The sequence below is a fragment of the Sapajus apella genome, unplaced genomic scaffold, assembly GCF_009761245.1.
Source record: "Sapajus apella isolate SASKATOON/1434 unplaced genomic scaffold, GSC_monkey_1.0 scaffold34, whole genome shotgun sequence".
Lineage (NCBI taxonomy): Eukaryota > Metazoa > Chordata > Mammalia > Primates > Cebidae > Sapajus > Sapajus apella.
The window spans coordinates 1433526-1460309 of NW_022436974.1; the positions used below are offsets into that span (position 1 = coordinate 1433526).

Genomic DNA, 26784 nt, shown 5'->3' on the forward strand with positions numbered 1-26784 from the left:
GTTCTTCCCAAACTTCTCTGGGATTAGATTTAAGGAAGACTCCCAGGAGCAATCTGTCTAGATATGTATAGAATTACCATCTTTTTACAACCATGCAGAGGCAGATATTGTAAAGCAATGAGAATACAAAGGTTAAAATAGAATATATCCTTTCTTCCTAAAGGGCATAGTCCAGTAGGACAACGAGGCATGTAATTAATCATAACAGAGGGTAACCGATAAATTCTCTGACAGAGATTAATAACAGCCATGCTTAGTACCTGATACTTTTGTAAGCATTTAATATAAATTAACCCATTAGTCCTCACCATAACCACAAGAACTAAATACCATCACTCCAATTTTACAGATTAAGAAACCGAGGCACAAATAAGATAAGTGGCTTCACCAAGGTCACACACAAGGTAGTAAACAGCAGAAGCAAAATTTCAACCCAGGGTGCAAGCTAGAATACCCACTTCACCACACTGCCATACTGCTTTGCACATAGGCCTTAAATAAAGGTGGTAAATAAAAAGTCACAATCAGTTTCGCTTGAGTGTGTAGGGGTAGAGCTGTTAGAAGACTCCATAAGAACAGGGACTTGAAAGATGTAACAATGTACCAGGAAGCCTAAAATAATATGTCGAGAATCTTCCAAAGGGTAGCGTCCATGTACATACTCAACCATATCTATGAAGACTCATGCCAAGCTAAGGACTGGTTATTATCTGAAACAAGCTTACTACTCTTTTGTATCTAGGTTTTTATTGTTACTCCACCTAAGAACATACTTTTCTCCCATTGTCCATTGTAAAAACAAAAACATATATATATATATACACACACATACACATTTTTCTTCTTTCAAGATTTCTCTCAAGTCCTCATTTTTTCCAAAAAGTCCTTTCTGACCCCTTAAAGCTTGACACTATCTCTGCCTTTGACTGCTCATTATGTTGGGACTCTCTTGTGATGCTTTCACCATTTATCTCAGTGATTTGTAAACCTAACCTACCCACCTTATTTTAAGTAGTATATTAACAGTAGGATGCTTTACAATCTATGAAAACTACCTAAGTATCCAGGACCCCACCTTGTAAACAACAGCTCAATTGTTGAAACCATCAATTTCTGCAAATTGGGTCAATACTCCAAGCCCCTGGATGTCTTTCAGCCTCCCTTCTTTCCTTTCACACTCTTACAGGCCCCAATGTGGCTTTTACAGTCACTTGTAAAACATGAGTTATTCACTTTCAGAAATAATGATGATGACAACAATGTTTTACTACTTACAAGCAGCTTTAACATAAACTTTCAATAACAACAGCAGCAGTATTGGCAAGATGTCTTACTTTTTCAAAGTTCTTACCTACTTAAATCTTACACAAAGCTATCAGGGCCAGTGCTGTGAAAAGTTAAGTAATAACTTGCCTGGAGTCAAAGAGCTGGACTCCAACCTGAATAGGTTTTCTGCTTCCCAAACTTTATGCTCTTTCATGGCATGTCATAGTTAATCCCCAAAGAACGATGGGCATTAAAAGTGGCTCATGCCTGTAATCTCAACGCTTTGGAAGGCTGAGGCAGAAAGATAACTTGAGGCCAGGAACTGAAATTGAACCTGGACAACATAGCAAGACCTTAACTCTACAAGAAAAGATTTAAAATCAGCCAGGTAATTTTAAACCTTTTCTTGTAAAGTCTTGCTATGTTAAGTAGACAAGATGGTGGCTTGTGCCAGTAGTCTTAGCTATTCAGGAGGCTAAAGTGGGAGGATCACTGAGCAAAGGTGTTCAAGGTTGCACTGAGCTGTGAACATACCTGTATACCCCAGCCTGGGTAACAGAGTGAGGCTGTCTCTTAAAAAAAAGAAAAGAAAAAAAAAAAGAAGAAGAAGAAGAAAGAACTGGGAAGACTATGAGCCTTACAATGTATTTAATAAATCCTTTACCTGCCATATACATTTCAAAATAGCAAGGCTCCATGTGTTAGACTCTATGAGAGAGAGACAGCTATGCTGAGCATGGAATAGTCTAGCAGCAAATGTACATACAATGGTCATTCTAAAACACAATGTTAAAAGGCAAAGGAGCCAAGCACAATGGCTCACACCTATAATCCCAGCACTTTGGGAGGCTGAGGCAGGCAGATTACTTGAGGTCAGGAGTTCAAGACCAGCCTGGCCAACATGGGGAAACCTCATCTCTACTAAAAATACAAAAATTGGCTGGGCATGGTAGTGCATGCCTGCAATCCCAGCTACTGGGAACACTGAAGCAGGAGAATTGCTTGAACCGAGGGGGTGGAGGTTGCAGCAAGTCAAGATCACACCACGGCACTCCAGCCTGGGTAACACAGCGAGACTCTGTCTCTAAATAAATCAATAAAAATAAATTTTTTAAAAAGACAAAGGAAATACATGCTCATTCCTCTACTTTCTAATGCCACAAATGAATACCATCTTAGGTTTTAGGCTTCTTGAAGGTAGGTATACATGCTTTATCTCTCTTTGCCCTTAGTGCCTAATAGAAAGCAGATACCTGAGAAAGAGGGAAAGAAAGAAATGTAAACTAACTGGCAAAGCATTCTTAACATTAAGAATTCACTATAAACTATTGAAAAGCTTGTGGTACTGAAAATGCACACAAATATAACAGAAAGCCTTAATAAAAAACACAGTACATTACATAGCAGAGTAATGTCCTGAGTCATGTACACAGCAGAATATGTCAAGAAATCACCAAATAAAGTTTGCTTTTTTAATAACTGCAGTTATGTTTTAGTGTGCTCTCAGGGAACTGTGAGTGTCAGATTGTTAAACGGAGAAAAGTCGGAAGAGGAGAATACTAGGTGTGGCAAAGTAGAAGTAAAACACAATGAAAATCTGCCAGTAAAAAACATTCTATCCCTCTTACTTGAACAAAGTTTTAAAACACAATCTTTGCTATTTTCTAGTTTATATACATGCCTAGAAAATAGTGGTTCTCTGATATTAAAAATCAGCCTTCATTAAGAGGGCCCAGAACAAAGTTTGGTCTGTAGTAGTCACTCAACAAATGAAAGTTGAGCTGAAGGAAACTTGAGTAACTAACAGAAATGGAATCAAGGAATTCTCCTTCCTCGAAGACCTTGACAAGCACTGCCATGAAGCAATAGGCACGTCCACAGTAGGTCACTGGAGACAGATTTACCAGAGAACAACAGAGCCCTGATGCTGTTCTTCATTCCCCTGAAATGCAAAAAAGCATAGGCTACTCTAGGCCACTACTTTAATATGGTGTATTCTAGGCTAGAATAACATGGTTGGTTGAGCACTTTAAAGTTGGTAAATCAAATTAGCCTACCTTTAGTGTAGGCTTAAAAAAAATCATTTGGCTGTGCGGTGGCTCACACGTATAATGTCAACACTTTGGAAGGCCGAAGCAGGTGAATCACGAGGTCAAGACATGGAGACCATCCTGGCGAAACCCCATCTCTACTAAAAGTACAAAAATTAGCTGGGCATGTTGGCGCATGCCTGTAGTCCCAGCTACTCAGAGGCTGAGGCAGGAGAATCGCTTGAACCCAAGAGACGGAGGTTGCAGGGAGCCGCGATCATACCACTGCACTCCATCCTGACAAGAGTGAGACTCGTCTCAAAACAAATATCGTTTTTCAGAGTTACAAGAAAAAAACAAACAAGCCCATTCAAAAGTGGGCAAAGGATATGAATAGATACTTTACAAAAGAAGACATACATGAGGCCAACAAACATATGAAAAAATGCTCATCATCACTGGTCATCAGAGAAACGCAAATCAAAACAACACTGAAGGGCCGGGCGCGGTGGCTCAAGCCTGTAATCCCAGCACTTTGGGAGGCCGAGGCGGGTGGATCACGAGGTCAAGAGATCGAGACCATCCTGGTCAACATGGTGAAACCCCGTCTCTATTAAAAATACAAAAAATTAGCTGGGCATGGTGGTGCGTGTCTGTAATCCCAGCTACTCAGGAGGCTGAGGCAGGAGAATTGCCTGAACCCAGGAGGCGGAGGTTGCGGTGAGCCGAGATCACGCCATTGCACTCCAGCCTGGGTAACATGAGTGAAACTCCACGTCAAAAAAAAAAAAAAAAACAACATTGAGATACCATCTCACGCCAGTTAGAATGGCGATCATTAAAAAATCTGGAGACAACAGATGCTGGAGAGGATGTGGAGAAATAGGAACACTTTTACACTGTTAGTGGGAGTGTAAATTAGTTCAACCATTGTGGAAGACAGTGTGGCCATTCCTCAAGGACCTAGAAATAGAAATTCCATTTGACCCAGCAATCCCATTACTGGGTATATATCCAAAGGATTACAAATCATTCTACTATAAGGACATGTGCACACAAATGTTCATTGCAGCACTGTTTACAATAGCAAAGACCTGGAACCAACCCAAATGCTCATCAATGATAGACTAGACAGGGAAAATGTGGCACATATACACCATGGAATACTATGCAGCCATCAAAAACGATGAGTTTGTGTCCTTTGTAGGGACATGGATGAACCTGGAAACCATCATTCTCAGCAAACTGACAGAAGAGCAGGAGATCAAACACCACATGTTCTCACTCATAGGCAGGTGTTGAACAATGAGAACACATGGACACAGGGAGGGGAGCACTACACACTGGGGTCAGTTGGGCGAAAATAGGGGAGGGACAGTGGGGGGTGGGGAGCTGGGGAGAGGGAGAGATATCAAGGGTAGAGATGCCAGATGTAGGTGATGGGGAGGAAGGCAGCAAATCACACTGCCACGTGTGTACCTATGCAACAATCTTGCATGTTCTTCACATGTACCCCAAAACCTAAAATGCAATAAAATAAATGGGAAAAAAAAGAAAGTCATAATGGAGTCTATTGGCCAATTTTTTTAAAAACTTAAACTCTTAAGAGCTTAAAGATTTAAATGACTGATTATTCAATGCCAACTCTTCAAATAGTGAGGATTGAATAATAAAAGTGATCCCAAAACTAATTTATAAGAATAAAGGCTTGCAAGTAAATGAAAGCTGAGGCTATTTGTGTATAGACTGTTGATAAAACAGAGCAGGAGAGGCCCTTGATCTCTCCCTGTATATCAACAACAGGTAGATTATTATTAACAACATGGTATTCACATTTCATAGCTCAGATTTTGCCTAATTCACTCTTTAACACATTTTACTCTTAAATCTCTAAACTGTCTATTATCCATCAAATTTTGAATTGATGTAAAATATCCAGAAAATGAGCACTGTATTATATATTTTGAGTCCCTTCATAGTGGTGCCTCCAGCCAAACATCAGTTCAACTTGAGTAGTGTTGCAATTCTTGCTGAACATCCAGGTTTATTATACAGTTATTTCAATTTTTATATTTATTTTATACTGTCTGTATTAGTAACATGAGAGGAAGACAGAAAATCATACATGCTGTTCCACAGGTCTCATAACCTTAATACAGGCATAACTTGGAGATATTGCAGGTTGAGTTCCAGATCATCATAATAAAGTAAATATCAAAAAAAAAAAAAATATATATATATATATATATCGTTTTTACAACAGATTCAGGATCTGCATCCCGTTTTGCAGTGTATACATCCACCTTTCTGGCAGGTAATATAAGTTAAACATCTGTTTTGATGCCTATGTGATAAAAGTGCTCATATCCAGAAAGAAGTCCTTTGACTAGAAACAATCATTCTTTTTTTTATGTCACAGGCTACACATGCGCAAGGGTCGGACAGACATGGATGGCAGTCCGGGGATCACCACTTACTGCACTGTATTTCACAGCAAGTACTTCATCGCTCTGAATTGTAGGCTTCTCATGTACAAAAGGAAGATATTAATCCTTTGCAAGACTGTCATGAATATTACATAAAACTAGCTTGGCACAGTATCTGGTATAGAACAGAAACTTGAAATACTGATTCGCAACAAATGTTAACTATTAAACCATTATTTATTATGATGGCAAATCCAGAATATGAAATATTTTCATTGTAAGCATAACATATTTAATCTGAGTATTAAATTACTATCTTCAAGAGAGCTTCAGTGAAAATAAATAGTGGCGCTGGTCTCTAATGAAGACCAAACAGTTTGTAATCCCATAAATGATATGTGTCTGGCAAGCAGTTCCAGAATATTTCGGCCTAAAAATAACAAATAGGAACCAACACTTGGCCAGATTTTATCCAGTTTCTATAAACCTACAAATTCCATAAAAATTAAAAACGAGAAACCACAAAGACTTCACATTGCTACAACCCAAGTTAAAAATAGAAAGTTAAAAGGATAAAATAAACCACCCATCTTCCTACCCTGGGGAAAAAACTTGAAAAGAGTGGGTAAAGAACTGTGGCACAATGCCGTTCTCTAGTTTCTTTCTGCCTCAATAATGATTCCTCTGCTGCCTCTCTTGAGATTTCTCTTCCACAGATCCTTGACTTCAGACAACTGTCTTTAGCCACCTTATTTTACCTCAATACTGTTTCTTCTTGTAAAGCACTAGCTGTGTTTCTATATGCAGGCCGCTCCTAAGTAGTCATTTAAGTTTAGATGCTGGCACCCCAAGCAACATTTTCTGAAATATCTTTTACCTTTTTTATTTTTTTCCTTTAACTACAAATGCTAAGTTACCCAATATCGAGGAGTTTAATTTCTCTAAGCTTCCCAGTAACTCAGGGGTTGCCTATCCTGCTTTGCATGGGCTTCCTGGTTTGCCTATCTACCTACAGCCACTTCTCCAGTACAGCCACTCACTTGCCAGTATTTGCCGAGCATTTACAACTTACTCTCTCATCAACAGATTCAGTAAGGGAAAGCCTCGGTATGTTAGCCTCAGTTGCAGCCCATTTTAATTTTATTACCTAATGTATCCATCACCCAAGACAATGGCTTTGGAAGGGCATTTGGCGTTACCTTATTTTTCACGTCACATATCACCCTATTCATATCACATATCACGCTTTCAACTTCCTGTCTCCATCCCACCCTTCTTGGTGTCAAATACATTTATGGTTAAATCATGACTAGTTTCTTCTTTTTTTCTGAGACAGAGTTGTGCTCTGTCACCCGGGCTGGCGTGCAGTGGCGCGACCTCGGCTCTCTGCAACTTCCACCTCCCGGGTTCACGTGATTGAACCTCAGCCTCCGGAGTAGCTGCGATTACAGGCGCCCACCACCACACCCAGCTAATTTTTTGTATTTTTAGTAGAGACGGGGTTTCACCATGTTGGCTAGGCTGTTCTCAAACTCCCGACCTCAAGTGAGCCTCCACCTCAGCCTCCCGAAGTGCTGGCATTACAGGTGTGAGCCACTGCGTCCAGCCTTTAATTTCATTTTAAAGCACCATACTAAGCTATTACCTACTAGACTAGTAAAGGATGTCATCTTTCCTCTATGTTTTTTCACGCATCTTTTCTGTCAAACTCTTTGCAAACTCAAAATCCCAGCCAAACAAACCAATCTAAACTTAACTCTCTCAATATCCACAGCCATTCTCCGTTACAGAAACAGCCCTCTGTAACCTTCAAACATCTTTAAATAGGTATGCACAGCTGCAGGATTGCAAATCTGCACCGTACCTTCCAGGGGCTACAATAACATTAAGATGCCAAGATCTGGTCTGCAAGAGCCTCCTGGCTATACTTGAGGGTGGTGGATGTGGTTAATTTCAGCCCTATTAAAGCACCTTTGAAACTTGCCACTTTCTAGATTAAGTAATCTTAAAGTTACCCTAAGTAATCAAATCGGGCAATATATCTGCTGATTTACAGATACCAAATATTGCGTGCCTTATGGTATGCAGTCAGAGGTTCAGAAAGCTCTGGACACTCTTACTGCATCTTCCTGGGGCTACAACTTTTATTTGAAAACTGGGGAGAAAGAATCCAAGTAATTTTACACAGTGTTGTATTTTTTAAATGTATATATTGGCTGGGCGCGGTGGCTGAAGCCTGTAATCCCAGCACTTTGGGAGGCTGAGGCGGGTGGATCACGAGGTCAAGAGATCGAGACCATCCTGGTCAACATGCTGAAACCCCGTCTCTACTAAAACTACAAAAAATTAGCTGGGCATGGTGGCGCGTGCCTGTAATCCCAGCTACTCAGGAGGCTGAGGCAGGAGAATTGCCTGAACCCAGGAGGCGGAGGTGCGGGGAGGTCCAAAACACGCCATTGCACCCCCGCGGGGGTAAAAAGAGTGAAACCCCGTCTCTAAAAAAAAAAAAAAAAAAATGTATGTATTGCAGATAAAGCCTATTTCATAAGAATTAGCTTGTATCTGATATTTCCACTGAAGCAGTCAGTTCCGGCTGTCCCCAGACTACTGAGAGGGTATTTTTCCCTTCCTCTGGTATTAGATGTACTTCAGGAAATCTTTGAGAAATATCACATTATTTTACTCTACCTCCTTTTTTCTATGTCTACTGAAATACTCTAGACAATGTTTCCTTTTATTATTTACTTCTTTGTGTCTAAGTTTTGTAACTCTCCCTGAAGCGCAAGGTGTAGAGGGCACCCCTCCAGCGTTTACTATACCCAACACAGGACCTTGAAAACAGAAAGCTGTCAATAAACAGAACTGAATGTGAGAATTCAGAGTATTTAGGAGAGGTAAACTAAGGCCTTTTTAATACTGGAAGAGGGCAATTGGAGATAAGAAGCCAGGTGCCTAGACACAGGCTCCCCTAGCTATAAAAGGTGCTATGAGGAAGGGAAAAAAACCAGAGCCCCAACGAACACACAGACTTAAGATCTGGATATCAAATCAAGCAGATGAGAGGTGAGGAGCCAGGGAGAATGGCTAGAAGGTTCTTTCATTTAAGATCTTTTGGCAAGCTACAGCGTTATAGGGGTGAGTGCGGGACACCTGGCTGCTGACAAAAGCAGCCCAGACATTTTACCTGCTTACCTAAAATCTTAACATTACAAAACATTCACTATAAAAACAATTCTGGTGGTCTATTCAAGCTTGGTAGAATGAGCATTCAGTTAAAAAAAAAAAAAAAAAAAACACTAAAATTTATTTCCTTGCATAATCTTCTAGCACAAATAGATCCAGTTAAAAAAATATATTAAGAGTGAGGACATTGGTGTCAGACTCACCACTAAACTCTTTTGCTAGGTGGACAAGCTAGGTTACTTAAGCACTGAAAGTTTCAATTTACCTGTCTATAAAATGGGGACAATATTAATATATCTATTTCATAGGATCATTGTGATGAGCAACTGAAATCATGCATGTATAGTTCATTATAGCACATAGTAAGAGCTTCATAAACTATCATAATTAAAACTACTATTAGTTGATTTTTAAAGAGGTAACCAATGACTGGAAAAACATGTTAGTTCTTTGCTCTCAGTTACTAAACCTACATATAGCCTACTTCTCTGGACCTGAAAAGATAACTCATCATTATATGATTCAGCCACAGTACCTGCCATCAAGGAAAAATCTATAGTGACAACAAAAATCATTACAGTCAAATTGTCCCTATTCCAAAAGGTAAATTGATCATTTACTTAAGTGCATTTTCATCTCAGCTGTTCAGCATCATACACCATTAATAAAAGTTATGCAATACATTTATTGCCTCCAAGGAATCGGTTTATTACTACAGCTTCAAAAAAGCATCATCTCAGTAGTTAATAGATATCTGCATTCCAGCACGCCTTAACAAAAACATTCCCAGACCCAGTAATAAAATTTGTTTATCCAAGCAAAGAAACAAGTTAACACACTCACACAAACCTCCAAAAAGTTTCCCAAGTATAATTTAAATGGAGTGACCAGCTTAGAATGTGATCATAGCTTAAGTGGCTAGGGTTAAGTTGCTGCATTTATTGTTACAGCCTATTTGGGCTTTCACTATTACATTTTTACTGATTTTTATTTGATCAAATGAAAGTATATAATATCAGATAATGACATGGCTATACATGAACAGTACGGTTATGGCAAAAGAATCTTTTCACATAGCAATATGACTAATGTCCTCTTAAAGACTGGAAATATTTTATAATGAATGGTAACTGAAAGAATACATAGACCACTGTCTTGGACAAGATGTGGATGAATGCTGGCATCATGCCTCATTCTTCCAAAGAGAAACAAAAAAGCACACTGTCAAGCAGAGTTGAGCCTGAGCTGCCAGGGAAGTAAAGGCACAAAGATCATTATTCTCCATCTACACAGTGTTTTTTTGTGAGTCGATTTCAAGAAACGCAGTATCCCACATGTTTACAGACTTCATTTTTCTGCTATCCTACCCAATTTTGACACACTAAAGCAATTTCTGAGACTATTTGGAAAAACGGCATTTTTAAGTTGCAGATTTCATTATGTACCCATAGAGCCACCCCATTTTTAAGGTGTCACCATAGAGATGATGATTTTTGGTGACCTATATTATTTTATGACTTTTTCTGTTCTAACTTAACTTCGAAGTGTGTGTTCTACTTTTAAGAGATTGACCTACTACAGCCATCTCACCACCTTAAATGCACATGATAGGATTTTTCAAATCATATTAATATTTACAGCCCTTAACTCATTGGAACTCCGCTGAGGAAATAAGCTGTATAGATAATTATCTCCATTTTACAGATGAGGAAACTAAGACTTAAGGTTAAGTGACTTACCCAAACAACAGAATCAGGATAGGAATCTCAATCTGCCATGTCCAAATCAACCCTCTTTCTATACCACCTTAAATAACTATGGATATTCCTTTTAAGCCTACAATTCTACCACACTGGATTTAACTCTGTAGCAAATAAAAATTTCATTTTCACAATATCATTTATAATTTTCATGTCTTATTTATAATCTTCTCACTTGAAAAACTCTCATTCTTATTGCTCTTCCATTATTCTTACCATGTAACTATTTTAACTGCCAATGTATTATATATTTACATGGAATGATTATAAAAATCCATAAATATCTTTGAAGAAGATATGCATCTCATGTTTGAAGTATTATTTTTATTAATATGGGGTGATTAATGATACTGATCAGAAAGCATAAAATTAAATCTCAATCTTTTATTCCAAAAGCTAAGCACAAAGTAAAACTTATTCACCTAAAATGCTGTGCTGTTTATCTGGGCCATTAACATGTATGTACTTCAATGTTCTGTACACAGACAGCAACTGCCTGCTATGATTCTGAATAGTGAAGATTTTTATTTAGCAACCAGAACTGAGGAATTCCAACTGTGTCAACTTGTACAACTACATCTGGCTGTCGAGTGTTCCAAGCTTTGGAAGACATGTTATTTCTAATTATCATATTACTGCAAATAATAGAGACTTCCATACAAATGATACACACAATTTATGTCAGGCTTTAATCAGCATGTAATCAGCCTATAATTAGGTCACCATTCAATTTAAAAACTTAAGGAAATATATATGCTATTGTCACCTCTTCAAGTATTTTTGGCTTACTTCAAAACTTCTTATCATCGGTTCTACAAATACTACAAATTTTAGGTGCTGTCATTTTTATTTTCCACAGTTCATACATACTAAGAAGATAAATTCTATTTAAAATACTTATTTTGGAACAGGGTCTTGCTCTGTTGCCCAGGCCAAAGTGCAGTCACATGATCATTGCTCACTGCAGCTTCAACTGCCTGGGCTCAAGCTATCCTCCCTCCCCAGCCTACTGAATAGCTAGGACTACAGACATGTGACACCATGCCCAACTAATTTTTTTTAAAAAAAATTTGTAGAGGTGAGGTCTTACTATGTTGCCCAGGCTGGTCTCGAGCTCCTGGCCTCACGCCATCCTCCTGCCTTAGCTTCCCAAAGTGCTGGGATTACAGGCATGACCCACCATGTCTGGCCAAAGATGACACATTGTAAGGCCTCTACCCAATTTTAGAAATGTTAAAATATTAAAACTGTGAAACTTAGGCTCAGTTGAGTTATAGTGTATCTTTATATTTTATATTTCCATCAGTCATATTAAATAATGACATTATATAGCGCATGACATTGTCAATTAAGGAAGGGCATTATCCCTAACCTCAAAAAGTTAGTAACCTAATGAGACAAACAGCATATACTGCTCTGCCTCAACTTCCTTTTCCTATCTTTGAACACCACAAAACCCTAACACCATGAAAAACCTACTTTGTAAATAGATCTCTGTTGTCACTATTATGACAGTGGAAAATAAGAAATAAGTTCTTTCTTTCCTTCCTGCATATATAGGGCCTGAAGCCTTCAACCAACCTACCACCAGTCCCTTGGGTTTGTTTTTGGCAGAGGCTCTAAGCCTAAAACAAGACAATGAGCTGACAATGGCTACCAGCAGCTGCTTATTTATATAAGCCATCTGAAAACCCTAGAAATGCTGAAACAGTGAAATTGTGGGCAATATTTTGGCAAGGGCTCTCCAGATAATGAACAAGATAGTACTAATCTCTCTCTGCATTTTCAGAACGAAAACTCATGAGATGTACAAGTGAGAAATAAAATTGTGTGTATACTGTTACTGTTTTTTCCAGGTGCCCATAACTTTTTAAGTATGGCAAATTGTCTGTAATCTAAGACTCACATTCATCTTCAGATGCTATGCAGTGTAGGACCCAGCTCACTGTGATTCAAAGTTAGTGACTTTTATGATAAATGATGTAAAGTTTGTGCCCTAATTACCACCAGGTTTGTGGTTGGGATGGGACAGGAACAAACATTGTCTTCAGCCTCTGCATATACACGTGCACACACACACTCTTACGCCCTAGCATTTATCACTATTTTACCCACAGCATATTTTACTCACTAATCTGCCACCAGCAACCCCCTCCATTAGAATGTAAATTCTATGAAAACATAAATGTCAGCCTATTTTGTTCACTGTTCAACAAACAGATTTGGACTTAGTATATAGAAGGCACTTAGCTAATTTTCCATAAACAGATGAATGAGACCAAAAGCGTCCAGAGTTAAAGTCTTCTTAAGATATGTGTATCCTATAGTGGAATAGAACTGGACAAGCACAGCACTTTTTTGTTATTACTTTCATGTGAAAACAAATACAAACATATTACAGAATAAAGTAAAAAATATACATTAATGAAACTTTGGCTTGTCATTATCAGAATGAAGTTACATAGTGATTAGTCTTATTAGGAAAGAGGGGTAGGTGTTTGGAATGGGGTATGGCTTCCCTCTGTTCTCCCTTGAGGAGTGATTTTATAGGAAGGTATAGAAAGCATAATACTGGAACTAAAGCATCACATACAGAAACAGCATCCTTTTTAAAAATACATCTATAGCCAGGCACCATGGTTCACGCCTGTAATCCTAGCAATTTGGGAGGCCGAGGCAGGTGGATCACAAGGTCAGGAGATGGAGACCATCCTGGCCAACATGGTGAAACTCTGTCTCTACTAAAAATAAAAAACTTGGCTGGCATGGTGGCGTGCGCCTGTGACCCAGCTACTCAGGAGGCTGGGCAGGAGAATCGCTGGAACCTGGGAGGCAGAGGCTGCAGTGAGCTGAGATCACACCACAGCTTTCCAGCTTGGGTGACAGAGTGAGGCTCTGTCTCAAAAAAAAAAAAAAAATCTATAAAGAAATTAATGTTTCTACTTATGCATTTCAGTATAATCAAAGACTAAAATTAAGTTTTCCCAGAAGTTTATTTCCTACAATTATGGAATAGAACTCAGCAAGTAGAAAGAAGGAGATAATTAGGAATAGCCTGAACCCAAGGTTCCTTAAAGTACCAGTCGGTTTCTGAGAATCATAAAGTTAGCACCTAACATGAAAGATCTTCATTTCCCTACTAACCCTTTCAAGCATGTCTGATTTCTAGGTCACTGCTCAGTGCCCTTAATTCCAAATTGAGAAAGATTTCTTTAATGATCCTGCACAATCTAGTAGTGTTCATGTTTACAATGAATGGTAAAAACCTGTATTCATAAATATAGATAAAACTATTAAGGAGAATCTTATCAATTTGGTGAGGAATATTTTTTAAACATCTCCCATACTAACCAGTCTAAAATTAATTGAAACTCATTTTATCATGTGGTCATAAGTAGCACTAATGGGAATTAAAGTTAAAGGTTTACAATTTGAATGTTCATCTGGGGCAACGTGACCAAACTGGCAGATTAGAGGCAGACTCTACCACTTGGAAAGACAAAATAGTGAGTAGAAATTCACACTGTTAACTTTTTTCCAAGGAGCAATGCAGGAACTTAACAGGAAAATAGGAAGAAACCACGGACTCTTTGAAACAAACTGCAGGCTACAGCCTACATTGTGAGGCAGGTGGAAAAACTGTAATTCTCCAGAGTGTGTGTGAGAGAGAGAGACACTGTGTCCAGGGTACACACTCTCACCGGGAAACCTGGCAATCCAGCCTACAGAGGAAGGCCTTAATCCTACCCTGTGTGGGAACTGACATAGCAAACAGTGGGGTATGTAAAAGTAGGCACAGCAGCAAGAAGAGCCTTGCACGCATTTCCAGTCTTCAACACAGATGGAGGAAACCCACTCCTGCCTGATTCTACATGACAGGGGACCTCAGAAAAGTCTGCCAACCAACTCAGGCAGTGGCAGAAGTTTGAAAGAAGCTCTCAAGTGAAATTCATAATATAATCTCAAGTGAGGACAAACTCCCTTTGGGAGAACCAGGGGGTGAGTGGGAAGCACTTTCCTTGAAATTGCTGCAGCCACAGGCACAGGAGCTGGGCACCCCAGCTTTGTGGGAAGATGAGGAGTGGCATGGCCTGTCTTCAGGGAAAAGAATTATGGCCTGGGGCAGTCTTGAGCATAGACTGCCTGGAATTTAGCTAGTTGCTAGCGAACACTGCAGGTGAGAGACCTGCCTTACCAACTGCATGGGAGCTGAGTGAGGCTTCCTGCTGCCTGCTACTCCCAACTCCCTGAACAAACTCTTCTGTGCAGCAGAGGCGACATTCCTTCCTGGAACATCACCCCAGTGGCCAGAGAACCAGTCCCCTCACCTCCACAGGAGCCTCTGCTTGCCCTGTACACAGAACCAGAGCAAGAACCTGCCTGACCCAGCCCCAACCTGGCTGTGCCCCCTTGACCTGCCCCAGTAGCTTAACACAAAGGACAAAACTTCTGGGAGCCCCAGCCATCACCAGGAAACCAGAGTACATCCCCTGAGTAACATAAAGCAAGCATAAATCCCACCACTACTAAGGCAGCTGCCACTCTCTTGTGAGCATCACCTTGTGGCTGAAAGCCAACCAACACAGCCCATTACAGCATCCACAGGTAGAATAACACTGCACCCAGGAAGGAGAAAACCTGTGCAAGAGCTGAGCTATCACTACAGCCTGCACCACCCAGGCTAACCAGAAGGTCCCAAGTCTGTCCACAGGACCAGTTCATTACTATTACAACCAGAATTTGAGAAAGCCAATAAACTAAGACTATAACCAACCCTTGCCACCCCTATCAGAATGTGTGCTGGTACCCACTGCTGAGAGGGCTGAAGATAGGTCACATCACACTCTCTGCAGACATTCCCCAGCACCAGCCGGAAATGTGGGGCAGGCTCACTGGGTGAGGAACAACAGTAGTCATAGTAGTATGGCTCTCAGGGACTCATACCCCCCAGCGAAGAGGGAGTCCCCCACATTAAGGGAGCACACAGTGAGACAAAAGAATCCAGATGGCAAGCCTTGAATCCCAGATCCCGGATGTACACTGGTGGGAAGTTTCTTTCGGCAGTGACACAGTTGCAGTGCTGGGCTCAGCTGGGATAGTTTGCAGCTCTACTCCAGCAGACAGGCAGACCTGGTGCTCATGAAGAGTCTTGGAAAAGGAAACTACTTTTCCCCCTCATCCACGACTGTGAAATAACTGGGGCTTCTCTCACAGGAGCTTGGTGTGGGTGCACCTATAGATAGCCTTTCTGGATCACTGCAGAGTGACTGAATCCCCACAGGTGGAGCACCCTCTAGATTCAGGCTTGCACGAGAGGTATAGTCACAATTCCTTTCTGCTTGGAACATCAACATTTCTGCAGATGAAAAAAGGTATCTGCTGGGCCAGGCACGGTGACTCACACCTGTAATCCCAGCACTTTGGGAGGCCAAGGTGGGTGGATCACCTGAGGTCGGGAGTTCGAGACCAGCCTGGTCAACATGGTGAACCTTCATCTCTACTAAAAATACAGAAAGTAGCTGGGTGTGGTAGTGGGTATCTGTAATCCCAGCTACTCAGGAGGCTGAGGCAGGAGAATCACATCAACCCAGGAAGCAGAGGTTGCAGTGAGCCAAGATCGTGCCATTGCACTTCAGCCTGGGTGACAGAGCAAGACTCCATCTCAAAAGAAAGAGGAAAAAAAAAAGGTTCCTGTCTGATCTGAATAGCCAGAACCCTGGGATAGGAATGTGTCTGCAAGATGGATTGCTTCCCTGCTGGTCTGGCAGGGGAGCTGAGGTGGTTCCCCCTTACCTGTGATAACACCTCAGTATGTTTCAGTGAGGGCTCTCCTAGCTACTACTTCTGTCAAAGCTGGGACCTCTGTCCACCATTGAGTATTGCCATTTACTCATCTGCTTTAGCCACAACTGGTTTCTACCCAGGAACACCTCTCCTACTGGCCTGAAGACTGAACAATTCAATCCAGCAAATAAAATACTGCAGAAAAAAAACTAAAAAAAAAAAAAAGTATTTAAAAAAAAAAAGTACACATCACCCAGGTGTGGTGGCTCATGCCTGCAATCCCAGCATTTTGCGAGGCTAAGGAGGGATGATCATCTGAGGTCAGGAGTTCAAGACTAGCCTAGCCAACATGATTAAACCTCATCTCTACAAAAATACAAAAAATAACCAGCCATGGTGGCAGGCGCCTGTAATCCCAGCCACTCAGGAGGCTGAGGCAGGAGAATGGCTTGAACCTGGAAGACGGAGGCTACGGTGAGCCAAGATCGTGGTATTGCACTATAGCCTGGGAAACAACAGCAAAACTCCGTCTCAAAAAAAAAAGTATACACCAAGGAATAATGAGGCAAGCTTCAAGACATCTGCAGTTTAAGACCTATAGGAGGCGGCGACCTTGCTCACACACTGAACACATTGCTACTACAACCAGTATCTGAGAAAGTCATCATATAAAGAGTCTCTATAACCAAGAAACTCAAACAGAGTCTTCACTACTGAAAGCACCAAAAGCAAGAGCCAAATTGTAATGCCAGCTGCTTCGCTAGGAGACCGGACACACCCACCTATTCTGCACCCAGCATCTAACTCTGCACCCAGCACCTATCTCTGCACTCGGCACCTATCTCTGCATTCGGCATCGGTCTCTGCTCCCAGCACCTGCCTCTGCACTCGGCACCTAGCTCTGTGCATGGTTCCCCTGGAAGGCTCCAGCTGATGCAACCCTGGCCAGCTCTTGCACTAGAAAAACCCGCCCAACAACCTGCCAACCAATAGCGGCCCGCCCTGTCCCAATCCTGCTTCCCTGGAGCCAATCAGAACACCCTGCTGTTGCTCGTTACTCATAGCCACAAAAACCCCACACCCCAGGAAGTCAACACGACTTCTCTGGCCCCCCTTCCCCGGACCACAGAACCTCACCTGGGAGCTGAATAAACTGGCATTTAATTTTTTATACTGGCCTCAGTTTCTTCATTTTAAACTCGTGAATAACCCTGACACAAATTAGGCTACAATAAATTATAAACAGTAAAGTAACATTCTCAAGGGGCAAAAAAGAAATTAAACATACACACAGAGTCAAATATAAAATAAATTCAAGAATAATCAGAAGAAATACTCTACCCAAATGAGAAGGAACCAGAAAAATAACTGGTAATATGACAAAACAGGGTTCTATAACAACGCCAGAAGATCACACTAGATCTCCAGCAATGGATTCGAACCAAGACAAAATCTTTAAAATACCAGATAAAGAATTTTCAAAAAGTTGATTATTAAGCTACTCAAGGAGATACCAGAGAAAGGTAAGAACCAACATAAAGAAATCAGAAAAAAAATTTAGGATATAAATTAAAAATTTTCTCAAGAAGTAGATATTTTAGATATTTTAAAGAAAAACCAGTCGGAATTCCTGGAAATAAAAGACACACTTAGGAAATTACAAAATGCAATGGGAAGTTTTAATAACAGGTTAGAACAAGTAGATGAAAGAATTACAGAGCTCGAAGACAAGACTTTCAAATTAACCCAATCAAACAAAAATTAAAAAGACTCAAAAGAAATGAACAAAGCATCCAATAAGCATGAGATCACGAAAAATGGCCAAACCTAAAAAAAACTTGTGTTCCTGAGGAAGAAGAGAAAGCAAAATGTTTGGAAAACTTAAGAGGGAATAATTGAGGAAAGCTTTCCTAGGCTTGTCTGAGATCTAGATATTCAAATCCAAGAAACTCATAGAACTCATGGGTGATTCATTACAAATGGATTTCACCAAAGCATATACAGAGTCAATGTGAAGAAAGGCATTCTAAGAGTGGTGAGATATAATAGCAGTGAGATAAAAGCACCAGGTAACCTATAAAGAAAAACTCATCAGACGAAAAGCAGGCGTCTCACTAGAAACCTTAAAAACCAGAAGACTGGGGACCTATCTTCAGCCTCCTTAAACAGAATAACTGTCAGCCAAGAATTTTGTATACAACAAAACTAAGTTTCATAAAAGAAGAAGAAATAATTTTCAGACAAACAAATGTGGGGAGAATTTGTCACTAACAGACCAGCCCTATAAGAAATGTTAAAAGGAGTTCTAAATCCTAGGTCAATATGCACCAGATAGAACCTCTTGAAAGCATAAAACTCACAGAGCCTATAAAACAATAGCACAATTAAGAAAACAAAGTAACACTTAACATGATAATTGGAAAGCACCTCAAGTCTCAACATTTACATTGAATGTAAATAGCCTAAATGCTCCACTTAAAAGATACAGATTAGCAGAATGAATAAAAAAAAAAAATCACAAACCAAATATCTGCTCTCTTCAAGAGACTCACCTAACATGTAAGGATTCATAGAAATTCAAGGTAAAGGGATAATAAAAGGTATTCCACACAAATGGAAACCCAAAGCGAGCAGGAAGAGTAGCTATTCTTATGTCAGATAAAATAGACTTTAAAGGAACAACAATAGAAAAAGACAAAGGTAGTCATAATATAATGGTTATATGTTATGTTATAATGATTATATATATTATATATAATCATTATAATATAAAGTTGTATATAAGGATCAATGCAACACAGAGATATTACAATCCAATTTATATGCACCTAACACTGGAGGTCTCAGATTCATAAAATATTTACTATTAGTCCCAGCTCTGCTGGTATTAATGTACTATGTGACCTTATATGACAACTTACTAGATGACAACTTCTTGGACCCAAGGGAATGAGAATACAGATGATAACCACAGACAGTTCTAAAGTATCATCAGCAGAATGCCTGGTAGGTAGCAAGAGTTAAACTGAGAAAGCTTCATAATTAATAGGATTTGCTACTTCAAATTATAAAACACTTTAATTCCACAGGCACCTCAAAGCACTTCAAATATATAACCACCACATCCCAGATGTCATACATCTGAAAACTTGAAAAGTAGAAACCTCAGAACTTCACAGTCACTACTCCTGCACTGTGTTCCTAAAGGAAAACCAATTGCAGTCACTAAATAAGACAGACGTTAAGACCATTTCAACCTCAGGATCACCTCTGTATTTCAAAGTTTCCAAGGAAATGAAGGAAGACACTGATGCCAGTTTGACAATCAGCTAACATTACAACACACGGGCATGTATTAATACACACAAAAATAAGACCTCCTCTCTCAACGAGGAGAAGTTAGCCTGGTGAGGAATTAGCAGATTACTTTAATCAATAGGAGCAGAGCAATGATAGTATTTGATCCACACGAAGCAAAAAGCAGGTGTTTTGAAACATGAGTAGAAACTAGTTTGGGGACAGAAAAGGGGAGAAAACTATTCAGATCAGCTGCCCTTGGCTTTTTATTTCCCAAAGTGGTCACTAAGGTTTCCTCTAGAATTTTTTAATTGAAAACCCCACAAAACTAAATTGAGAGTCTCAGGTTAAAGCAGACAACCTTACCAATTTCCCTCTAAACCAGGGCATGCTGGAACTGCACACTGCAGTCTCTAGTACAATGCAAAGTACTGCTTGCTCTAAACATTAGTTAAGGAAAAAATAACAATTTTCAGATTAAAATAAATGCTTCTCCAACTAAGTTATTTTGATTTCACCAAAATTCATTTCTGCTTTCACAACGGGACACTGTGGGGCAGAAGTCTCCCACACAGAGAAACCTGCTTTCCAGACAGTAGCTCAGTAATGCATGTCCTCTACCTAGCACTTTGCTTTAGGCTTAAAGCAGCCAGCTGGTAGGCCAATAATTTAGATTCTTAGTAACCATAGTAACTACAGAGGGTGAGGAAGCTAGGTCTTCACGGGTCTTCAATCTGGACTAGGGGCTGCAGATAAAAAGCAGGGAATGTGCAAGGATCGGTAACACAGCAGACATGTACTAACAGGGAACAGCCCACAACTGCGTTTCCTTTATCTCACCCTCTATTCATACACACTTAACCTTCATCCCTTTACAGACTGAGTTGTGCCTTGTGGCTTCAGGAAGCATCACATCTTACTAACCCTAAGAGTAAGATTTATTCGGCCAGGTGCAGTGGCTCACGCCTGTAATCCCAGCACTTTGGGAGGCCAAGGTGGACAGATCACTTGAGGTAAGGAGTTTGAGAACAGCCTGGCTGACGTGGTGAAACCCTGTCTCTACTAAAAACACAAAAATTAGCCAGGCATGGTGGCGCACATCTGTAATCCCCACTTCTCGGGAGGCTAAGGCAGGAGAATCGCTTGAACCCAGGAGATAGAGGCTGCAGTGAGCAGAGATTGTGCCACTGCACTCCAGCTTGGGAGACAGAGTTAGACCCCAACTCAAAAAAAAAAAATATATATATATATAGGGTTTCTTCTTTCCTCTCTTTATGTACTCTTCAAAGTAGCCTTATAGTCAGTCAAATCTGTTTGTTTTTCCCCTCAAGCCCATGGGACTAAAATAAGGCCACATGTTCTTGCTCCAGGAATAACTAAATAAAGTATAACCACAAGTATCTTCTTTATTCTTCTCTTGATAGTTTTTTTTTTTTTAATAATCCAGTAAGTACAGTTACGAAGCTTCATCAGCCTTGCGCCAAACTTTAACAGTGGTTGAATCTTCCTTGGAGCAGCAAAATCTGACACTGAACAACAGGAGAAGCGGAAAAAGCAGCTGCCAGAAGCAATGTACCTACCCACCCTATCTTGCACCTGCTGGCACCATCCCCTTCACTTTCAGGAACCGTTCTACATCAAACTCTGCTTTCCAAGAACTTTTCCTCTACACCTTCCATTCTCCTCCCCCCAGAGCATAAAGCTTCTAGATTATGTTCACACATGAATGATACTGCCTTCAAATGGCAAACAACAGCACCTTGGTAACAGACAGACAGGTTCAAATCTTAGTTCCACAACTGCTGGCTTTTGTTACCTGGAGTGAATTACTTAACCTCTTGTGCAGTCTCAAATCGTCCCCATATGAAAGAATGCTAGTGCTTACTTCACAGTTCTTAGAAGATCAGAGAAATAAATTCAGTATCCAAGAATTTACTCAGCAAATATGTTTTCCTCCTCTTGTGCACCAAAGGGAAAAACTGAGTGCATCATATAAGATTTGGGGAGAAAGGAGAGGCCATAGGTAATGACCAGCATGACCAGGTCTTTTTAAAAACCTTTATATTCATGACAAAAGTCATGGAACATAAGAATCTAAAGGTCTTTTTTACCATTTTAGACTTCATTGTCAACAGGAAAACTTCCAGAAATCATACAAAAAGGAAGAGCATACATACGTAAGCTTAAGTGACTTGAAATTTTAAAAAATTTATACTAATAACTTTTTAGCTTGCGGGTTAACACCAAGTAACTATTTCTTTAAAAAACAATATTTCTAAACATACACAGCACATCACACACAAAATTTTTTCACAGATAGTCACCGTTCTAGGTAAAAGCCTTTGCCACTAGTATTTTTAAAAGCTGCAGCTGGACTGTGGGTCAGATGGCACTCAGCAGTTGTGTGTGCTGGGGGTGGGGTATGTCAGGAATGAATGTGGTTATCAAGGCATTTCTAAGTAGGGAACCCTTGGAACAACATTAGAGTGAGGGTCATGGGAAAAGAAGTTTTGCTCACCCTACTTCCTGGCAGTATTTTCAGTACACAAGCCATAAGCAACTCATGTTTACAAAAGGAACAAGAAAAGAGGGGCTTATTAGCTGCAGGAGGGAGGGAGAGCCAAAGTATAGATACAAAGAAATTATACCTTTGTACATTACATTTTAAAATTCTTTCTTTAAAAACGCTGGAAATACTTTTTAAAGATTTAGCACACTTCACTATGCAAAATATTTCATCCTTACTGCTTCAGTAAATCAAATTAGAGTATTTTTATCTAAGTAAATCACACAAATGAAACTCAATTACGGAAAAGAAAACAAGCATGCTATATCTACTTTATCCTCTTTAGAACAAATTGCAATCTGAAGTCACTTTTGAGAGTCATAGAAAAAATGTTCCTCAGGATTTCGAAGTTTCAAATCAAGAGTTCTTCAGGTTAAAACAAGATTGTTTAAAAACCAGACGAATGGCTGTGAACTTGAATTTAAAAAAAAAAAAAATCCAAGAGTATTTTAATTACGAAAAGTCAATAGTTCCTTATTTTTTAATCACTTTGGTAAAACTCAGACAAAAAATAACCAGTTAACAAATCTAAAAGCGGCTTCATTTAAGAAAAAAAAAGGATTGTTAGATAACTGGAGTAGAAGAAAAAAGCCACTGTCAAATCTACAAATTTCTATTGTGCATTTCCTTGAGTTAATCCTAGAACTCTGGAAAATTATAAGCACTTTACAAAAAGATCTCAAACTAGGTCTGGGCTTGACGAACAGCTTTTTTCCTAAATTCTGAAGTACATGCTTTCTTTATAACTATGGATTTACTAATGGGAGTGGCCTCCTGATTGCTTCCGTGCTTGAATGCTATTAAATTAAACAGTCAGACAAAATATGGTGCATTGACCTTGGCAGGGAATGCAGTGGGCACAGTTTGTTTTGCCCTGCTTCTTCTTAAAAAGAAAACAAAATATTCAAACTTGAAATGTAACAATAAACGGATTTCCACATGTTCACTTTATTTGTATTATAATAAAACATTTCTACTTTTTAACTACCTTTAGTAGTTAGCAGCAATACCAGTTCTCTAGCAACATACTTTTCCACTTTAGTTAGAGGAATAAATTGTTTGCAAGTTTTACACGTAATACTCTCACTGATAATGATATCTCTCTTTATACAAAAACAGGTAAAAGGCCAAGAGCAATACTGCTTTGAAGGAATTGCAAAATGAGAAAAAATACATCTGATGGAATTACCGCGTTATATCTAAGTCTTTACGCTAATGTCAGCTCCTTTAGAAGATACTCTTTTAAATCCAAAACAAAGCTGGCACTTCCTTGTTAGACTTAAGTATTTACCTTACTAACTGCAGTACTGCAAGGTTCCAAACAGACTACAGCTCTGAAACATCAGCATCCAATTTCTCCTGGTTATTTCAATGAATTGCAGCCCTTTCCACATTTGAATGCTCAATCCACTTTTTTAAAAATGCCTTTCTCCCAGCTCCCCCTTCCACGTTATTAGAATTAAAGATGAAGAGGGAGAACATATGTAAATAATTGCCTCTGAAGCGCTGTGATAATTTTAACCAAGTCAGTACTTGACAGCTATAAAGTCTATCACCGTGTTTCTAAAATATTTTATCAATTCACAGAATAAAAAATCATTTCTTATTCTGAATATTCTCCCAGTTCTCCCAGTTACCCTCAAAATATCTAAAAATATTTTGGGTACAGAAATAAAGTCTCTTTGAACATTTAGCAACTGCCTACTATGTGCAAAATATAAGGATTCTAATACAATTTCTTTCTCACTATATAAAGACTTTGCAATCTGATGAAAAAAGAAATGGCCACATGCCTAATTTCTGAGGAAGAGGACTGGGAGGGGATTGATCATGAGCAACAGGCAAGCAACTAAAGCACTAATGTGAGGTGTAGGCCCCTCTTAAGTCCTCTCCCAGAAGCTTATCAATATAAATCTGTTAGCATTTACTTCCAATAAGAAGTTGCAATAAAGATCCATTTTTCAGCCTTAACAGGGAAAGGTCATTCATTCAACAAATAGGTAAGCAGCTACTCAAGGGCAATTGCTGGGCCTGGCACAGGACCTTATGGTAAGAGTAAACGGTGAGCCAGGCCAATATGTACCAAGACACCTCCATCTCACAGAGCAGGCTATCTGGAATACCTGTCAACGCTGAATGGCAGGACACCAGTATGATCACCAATAGGAAAAGAAATGAAAACACATGAAAGTTTTAAAGGACAGCTAGAGTTAGAAGTAACATGATGAGTGAACCTCATATCGTGATGATGTTAGCCAAAAGCAACAACAACAAAACATAAAAATCACTCACAGGATTTTATGCTAACATTGTCTCATTTTACCTCCACATCAACCCTACAAAACCTTCCAAAATAAGCATCTTCTTTGTAGCTGCAAATACTAATTGTAAGTGAGATTAAGAGACTTGCCTCATTTGTATTCATGGGGGAATGGAAGCAGAGATGCTTATATAACTATAAAGCTATTATTATTTATAACAAAATTAATAATAATTCCTTAATACTATAAAAAGCTAGTTCAAGGCCTGGCTCGGTGGCTCACTCCTATAATCCCAGCACTGTGGGAGATTGAGGCGGGTGGATCACAAAGTCAGAAGTTCAAGACCAGCCTGGCCAATATGGTGAAGCCCTGTCTCTACTAAAAATGCAAAAATTAGCCAGGCATGGTGGCATGCGCCTCTAGTCCCAGCTACTCGGGAGGCTGAGATAGAGACTTGCTTGAACTCAGGAGGCAGAGGTTGTAATGAGCCGAGATCATCCCATAGCACTCCAGCCTGGGCGACAAGAGTGAGAGTCCGTCCCAAAAAAAAAAAAAAAAAAAAGGAAAAAAAAAAAACAGTTCACATCCACATTTCCCTGATTATTTTTAAATCTGTTCTCCACTTGTTTACAAATAAGAATCCTAACAAAGTCTACGCATTATATTTCCTTATATCTCTGAGATCCCTTAACCCCTTTTAACATAGAATAGTTATCTATTATATTCCTTTTTTCCTTCCCCCCACCAAGCCACTGACTCATTAACTAAACTGGTTCCACTGGCCTACAGGATTCCCCAAATTCTAGATTTAGCTTAGTGCTTGCTCAAAGTGTTGCTGACCTTGTTCTTCTACCCCTGATGTTTCCTGGAATCAGGAAGTTACATGTAAAGCCTTGATCAAAGGTAGGGGAAAATCCAGAATAATGTGCTTCTCCTGTCCTTTCTTTTTTTATTTTCTTGACAGAAGACACTAATGTTTATGCAAGCCAAATAAACATTTTTAATTTAACAAAAAGACAAATTGCTTGGCTTATTATAACAGTAAAACATAAAGATCCTTTTGGAGAAATTAATCATTGCCCTCCAGGTCTAAGTCCTTAAAAACATTCTATTTCCTACAACAGATGCTACCAGAGTACTGTTTGGAAATCAAAAAAGAAAGAGAGAAAACACAATGTTTGGGAAGAAAAAACCGCAGAGACACCCTGCAGGCATTTGACACTGTCTCTTCATTATATTCCAGTTCCCATTAATCACATTTGATAAGATGGTGGTAGCAGTCCCATGATTTGTCCACCAGGCATTTTCTGTGTGCCCGCGGAGCCCCCAAGATTTCTCAATCCAGGTTTATTCCAGGAAGGCAGCTCAGGGGGATTTCCACCAAGTTCTGCGTCTCAACAGAGCCATCCTCAAATCCTCGTTGGGAAGCCCCCGGCATATATCCACAAAAAGAAAATCCTGAGGCTACTGCAGAAAATGGAGATGTATAAGAAGGAAATAAGCTCACAAAGCTTCACAAAATGGTGAGAATTCTCTCCCTATTATTCCTCAAGCCCACTGAGGCTTCAGGTTTCAAAAGAAACAAACAAAAACCACCTAAACAACCTTTGGGCTAACCACATGATCATCTCCCATTGTCCTACTCTACTACTCTACGTGTTCCCAGTAGAAACAGCTGGGCCACAATTGTTTTGAAAAATGCATCTCAGCTCTGAAAACCATCCTTTCCTATTTCCTTCCTTTACTCTCTTGACTTTTGAACACAGTACATACGACCACATTACCTAGGTAAACAAAGACAGCCACTCAAATAGGATATCAAACACTTAAAAAGTATAGGAAAAATATTGTCCAATCACCTACCTTTCCCCAATTATTTCATATTTCCTATATCTTTTTACAAACCCTTGCAAAACTAGAAATCATGCAGAGAAAGAAAATGACTTAAAGTGATTTCCTATTCCTATTTCCTAGTGTTTTTTAAAGCCCCTGTAAAACTAGAAATCACGTAAAGAAAAAGAAAATGACTTAAAGTGACATTTCTATATTGAAATCGCTTTTGGCATTTCCTCTTCCATCATAAAGCAAGCCTCTTAAGAAACGGTTCAGAAAAACAACAGGGATTCCCCACTCACTAACAGAAACTAAACTAGGAAAGGGGGCAGAATTTATTTCATGGCATTGGCTCACTATGAAACTCCACATGCTTAA

The 26784-nt window shown here is 39.6% G+C and overlaps 1 protein-coding gene and 1 long non-coding RNA gene across 2 annotated transcripts in view; both read right to left on the reverse strand.

Annotated features, from left to right (window-relative positions):
* The window catches only part of ARHGAP42 (Rho GTPase activating protein 42), a 304364-nt gene that overhangs the window by 230559 nt on the left and 47021 nt on the right, over window positions 1–26784 (reverse strand). The gene's annotated exons all lie outside the window — the stretch shown is intronic.
* Window positions 12211–16103, reverse strand: LOC116563150. Its single transcript, XR_004274246.1, has 2 exons — window positions 15288–16103; window positions 12211–13320 (listed from the first exon to the last, which is right to left on the reverse strand). It is a non-coding gene; the product is annotated as an uncharacterized LOC116563150 (long non-coding RNA).